Raw genomic sequence first — 6,000 nt, forward strand, 5'->3', positions numbered from 1 at the left:
CAATAGGAGCAAGAACAAACAGTGAGACAGATTTTCCAGGCCGTTGCTGTTGAGTCAATGAGGAATGAAGGGAATTTGGGAGGAATGTGGAGAAAAACCTCGGCCTGGGGGGGGCACACTTTGCTTCTCTGCCAACTCACCGGAGAGAACTGGGAATTCTTTGCTTTGACTGATCCACATCCCAGTTCTGGAGCAACAGGAAAACAACATGGACGGCTCATATAAACACAAGGCGGATAAAAAAAACCAAAATAGCAAAGGAAAATGACATCGAAGCAGCCCCATATCCATTCATTATTATTTTGTCTCTGTTTCTAATACCTGCACTACTGGTTCTGACTCTTGTGAAGCAGAAGCATGATCTCATGGTTTCAGGAGTCAGAACCAGAGCACAGAAGGTGACAGACTTGTTTCTGATTGGTCCAGAGGAAGCGTCGAAAGGGTAACTGTTACATTGTATCAAGGGAAACATTATGAAGAGAAAAGAAATGGATTAAAGGGGCGTGCAATTAGTCAGCGGGGGCCCTTTAGATTAGTCGTTAGTGGGAAACCTCAGCTGATCACTCGCACAAAACTAATTACGATTCTCTCTAAATCTGGTGGAATGAGGTCACAACACCCATGGCAGCTCCCGCTCACTGAAAGGGACAATAAACCCTAAACTGACCAATGAGGCTACAGAATAGTCTGCAAGTGGGATTACTTCTCCTTTAAGTGCGCCAAGGCCTTAAAGGGACGGTGCACCATTAAGTTTTATTTTTTTTTATAGAACGACTAATTCTGAGCAACAATTTGTCCTCTTTATTTATTTGTTATAGTTTTTTTTTTTTAATAATTTGCCATTTTCTTCTGGGTTTTTTCCATTTTTCAAACAGGGGTCACTGACCCCATGTAAAAAAAACAAATGCTCTGTAAGGCTACAAATGTATTGTTATTGTTACTTTTTATTCCAGTCTCTTACCCAAATCAATGCACCAAATCCACTTTTTTGAATTCGGCCAAATCCCTGAATCCTTCATAAAAGATTCAGGGTAATATCAAACTGAATCCTAATTTGTATATGCAAATTAGGGGAGGGAAAGAAAAGGTGTGAAAAATGTTTTTTTCTTCACATGCAAATTAGGATTCCGTTCAGTCATGCGCAAGGATTCGGCCGAATCCTGCTGAAAAATGCCGAATCCCAGATTCGGTGCATCCCTAAAATCAATGCATGGTTGCTAGGGTAAATCCTAGCAACCAATGGCTGAAATTGCAAACTGCAGAACTGCTGAATAAAAATCTGAATAACTCAAAAACCACAAACAATAAAAAATGAAAACCAATTGCAAATTGTCTCAGAATATCCCTCTCTACGTCATACTAAAAACTCATTTAAAGGTAAGGAACCCCTTTAAGGTATAGGTGGCAGGTAGCAGGTAAGTAGCAGAGTGGCAAGGAAGTGGTAGGTAAGTGGCAGGTCTAAGTGGCAGGTAAGTAAGTAGCAGGTGAGTAAGTGGCAGGTAAGTAGCAGGTGAGTAAGTGGCAGGTCAGTAAGCGGCAGGTAAGTAGCAGGTAAGGTGAGCTGTGAGTCATTAGGAAGTTTAAGAAGGGGATAGAGATCCTATAAATGAATTGATGGGAATTGGGAGTGGCCAATCTATGGCTGATGAGTGGGAAACAATGGAGGGGCTGCAGCTTCACCCTGGCGCTGGTCACATGTTCCATGGAATGAAATAAAAGCCCCGGCTGGGGGTCATCCTATAAAAAGCTAAAAACAAATTTCATTGGTTCTCAGGAGTCGCACGGCGCAGACCACACAGTGGGGGGGGGCAAATAAAAAACAGCAGTAAAATTTTTCCCGTTAGTGTTAAATTTAGAAGGAGGAGGATTTCTGGACGAATAGGAACAGCTGCTCCCCCACCGGCCAATCGTCTCTCTCGTCGTCTATTTTCCGCCTCACGGACCCAAATAACTCGACACAAAATCACAACCTCCCTATAATTAGCCGAGTGCAACTCCCCATCCCCAGCGCACGACAAAAGCCTGCGTTTAAAGGGGAACTTCAGCCAAACACTCGGTCGTCTCACTCTTGAAACCCTTGTAGCAGAAGTCAGTTCTACCCCCCACCCCAGTAAATCGGACACTTGGCTACATTGTTGCAGTTGTCAGAACCAGCAGTGCAGAGAATAGAAACAGTGGTTGTTACCGGGGCGCCCCGTGACTTCATCACATGATCCGGCCAATCAGAAAGGAGAGGCCAAGTGTCAGCTCCTAAATGTCAGTCCCCCCCAACCAGGATCCCTATAGTGTGGCCAGTGGTGTAACGTGATGTTACTGGGCCCCAAAATCTCCACACATTCTCCTGTTTTACCAATAGAAGTTGAAATTGCTCATTAATTTGTACCTCATGGGCCCCCTGCAGGGTCTGTTTCCTCTATAGTTACCCCCCTGGGCCCTCAGAAGCCCCAGGTCTATTGCTGAACTACAACTCTCAGCCCCACAAATACCCCCCTTGAGCCTGAGCCCCAGGGGCAATAAAGCCCCACAGGAGATTGTTAGAAAGTCACAATCAGGACTCACTGGGGGTGAGGGGAGACCTGTCACTTACACCTGAATTACTGGGGGGCTCCAGCTGTGCCTGAGATACAAATGGGGGCCTTTAACCCTCTCACTGCCGCAGCTACAGCTTCTCCCTCACACTGGACTTGTCTGTGACTCTGGGCTCAACTGCAATTAATTCCCCACAATGCCCCGCGCTACAATTAATTCCCCACAATGCCCCGCGCCACAATTCCCCACAATTCCCAGTGAGGAGAGACACAAGTTGCCAAACTGCAGAGAGTGAGTGAGAGGAACAATTCCCCACAGTCTCCAGTGACACCCGAGAGTGGGAGGAGTCAGAATGCCCCGCACACACATTCCTGCCCCTGATACTCACCCGCTATCTCCCCCTGTCCCGGCAGCTCCCGCTCTGTCTGTCTCTCGGTCTCTCTCGTTCTCCGCTCCTACTGACGTCACACCCAGACTCCGCCCCACCCCTAGGCGGGGCATCCAGAAGCTCTGGCGCTGATTGGCTCAAGCTCACGTCCGTCACGAGGCGCTGATTCCAAACTTCCCATCAGTGTCAGGGAGGGATCAGGAAGAGGAAGGGTCGGGGAGTCAGTGGGATCGGTGGTACCGAGAGTGGCACGTGGGTGGGAGAGGGGTCAGTAGCTGGGGAGGGGCCGCCTAATCGGGCAATGATGTCACTGGGGAGCTATGAGGTCATTAGTCTGAGATGTTACTGGTCCCCACAGCAAATTCAATCTAGAGCCACAATTCTAGGGGTCTGTCCTGCCCCCCCATACTCTGTAGAGAGAGTGTGATGTCATCAGTCAGGTAGTGAGGTCATTAGTGACCCACATCACAAAAAGACCACACAGACCTCAGCGCTAAAAAAGTTAACCCCCCCACCCACACACACACACAAGTTATAAAAAGCTATTGATGGTCAGGGCCCCCTTATAAGTTAAAAAAAACTGGCACCAGGGCCCCCCCAAGTTAAAAAAAATGGGGGCTCCATAAAATATATTTTTTAAAATAATTGGTGGGAGGGGCCTATAGAGTATTAAAATAAAACATTGGTGGCCAGGGGATTAAAAAAAACCCCACATTGGTGTCAGTAGATTGGGCGGCGCGGCTTCAGAGCTGTCAAGGGGGGCCCAGCTCTTTGAAAAGTGCAGCACTGCTGGGCCCCCCTTTATGCCCGGGACACTTGTCCCCCCCTGATGGCAGCCCTGAGAGTAATAGTCACAGTAAGTGAGTTACATGGGGGAGTGGCTTCCATAGCAGCAGAGTGATGTCACATGGGATCTAGTGATGACACCAATGATGTCATCTGAGAAGTGATGTCAGCGGGAATTACAATGTGAGGAATAACGTCAGAGCAAAATGGGGGGAAACACTAAGTCTGTCGCTACATGATTTGGGGTAATGGCTGTTGTTGTTGAACTGTACGGGGGGACAGTCAGTGCAGGTGAGGAGGGGGTTCATACATTGTAGTGTTACCCTAATAGCACAGCTTGAGGTGCCACGGGGAGGAGAGCAGCCAAGTGTTGCCCGGATATTATAACCTTCAGCCATAGGCAGTAGAGATTCAGCTCGCGGCTTCTGACTCTTGAATCAATGTAGCAGAAGTCAAATCACTTCACCAGGTCTGTGAATCAGCTGCTATATTGTTTGAGGAGTCGGAACCAGCAGTGCAGAGTATATAAACAGCCAGACAGGTACTGCTGTTAGTGACTAGTGCCAGTCACATATAAGAGTCCAGTTAGGACCAGTCAGAGCTAAAAATGGACTTTACTGTTAGACATTACTGTCATTGGTGCCCAATGTATGAACCATCATCTGTAGTCCTACGACTCCCACAATCCCTTTGGTTGATGGTAGTAATTCTGTATACAGGGCAGCCATCAGGGGGGAGAGTTGTAGGGGGCCCGGAGGGTAAGGTGGGCCCAGCCACGCCACACTTCTGACTAACTTCGGGAAGTCATGCCATGGACGTTTAAGGGGCCCTGGCCACATATTTTTTAATGGGGGGGCCCTGGCCACAAATGTTTTTTTTATGGGGGGCCCTGACCACCAATATCTTTTGATTTTTATTAACATGTGGGAACCCTAGCCACCAATATTTTTTTGTTTTTTTACTCTGTGGTGGGGGCGGACCTGTGGGTGGGAGAGGCGGACCTTGCGGTGGGTGCAGCCCAGGGGGCCCAGGAAATTTTATCGTATGGTGCCCTGCGATTTCTGATGGCGGTCCTGTCTGTATAAACCCCTCCAATATACTCACCCCCAGAATAAACATCCAGGGACACTTTACTTTGCCTCACTCTTTCCTCTCACTCTCCTAGTTTAATCATTCAACATCCCCAGCCAGCAGTGCTGCACATAGAACTAGAATAAAGCAATTCATCCTGCCATGTGTTTGTGTACAATCCCTGCCATAAAGCAAGACAGGGTCACATGAGCTGCGGTAGTACAATCTCCTCTTCTGTAACTGAACATTCACCAGTAAACTGTGCGCCCATGTGTACTCACAGCCACTCACATTCTAACTGCCATTACTAGTATGTGCTACCATCTGCTGATCAGACTTAGTACTGCAGTAACTGCATTACTAGAGATTCATGTACTGGAAATGATAAGGATTAATGTACCCCCTACTGTGAATTATAAGGATGTTAGAAGTCACTGAGGGGTTGTTCTGTGACCATATAAAGGCACAAGGCTGCAGGCTGAGTTATACAGGGAACTCTGAGTATCACTCATGTATTATAAGGGATAATGTAGCCCCTACTGTAAATGATAAGGATATTAGAAGTCACTGAGGGGTTGTTCTGTGACCATATAAAGACACAAGGCTGCAGGCTGAGTTATACAGGGAACTCTGAGTATCACTCATGTATTATAAGGGATAATGTACCCCCTACTGTAAATGATAAGGATATTAGAAGTCACTGAGGGGTTGTTCTGTGACCATATAAAGACACAAGGCTGCAGGCTGAGTTATACAGGGAACTCTGAGTATCACTCATGTATTATAAGGGATAATGTACCCCCTACTGTAAATGATAAGGATATTAGAAGTCACTGAGGGGTTGTTCTGTGACCATATAAAGACACAAGGCTGCAGGCTGAGTTATACAGGGAACTCTGAGTATCACTCATGTATTATAAGGGATAATGTACCCCCTACTGTAAATGATAAGGATATTATAAGTCACTGGGGGGTTGTTCTGTGACCATATAAAGGCACAAGGCTGCAGGCTGAGTTATACAGGGAACTCTGAGTATCACTCATGTATTATAAGGGATAATGTACCCCCTACTGTAAATGATAAGGATATTAGAAGTCACTGAGGGGTTGTTCTGTGACCATATAAAGGCACAAGGCTGCAGGCTGAGTTATACAGGGAACTCTGAGTATCACTCATGTATTATAAGGGATAATGTACCCCCTACTGTAAATGATAAGGATATTAG

The 6,000-nt window shown here is 46.7% G+C and overlaps 1 protein-coding gene across 7 annotated transcripts in view; it reads right to left on the minus strand.

Annotated features, from left to right (window-relative positions):
- ppfibp1.S (PTPRF interacting protein, binding protein 1 (liprin beta 1) S homeolog) overlaps positions 1–3,059 on the minus strand; it is a 40,751-nt gene extending 37,692 nt beyond the window's left edge. For 6 of the 7 annotated variants that reach the window (XM_018254161.2, XM_018254162.2, XM_018254160.2 and 3 more), the window contains exon 1: positions 2,918–3,059. The gene's annotated coding sequence lies outside the window, so the exon portion shown is untranslated. 7 annotated transcript variants of the gene reach the window in all.
- Positions 3,060–6,000: the final 2,941 nt, after the last annotated feature.

This window comes from Xenopus laevis, chromosome 3S, assembly GCF_017654675.1.
Source record: "Xenopus laevis strain J_2021 chromosome 3S, Xenopus_laevis_v10.1, whole genome shotgun sequence".
Taxonomy (NCBI): domain Eukaryota; kingdom Metazoa; phylum Chordata; class Amphibia; order Anura; family Pipidae; genus Xenopus; species Xenopus laevis.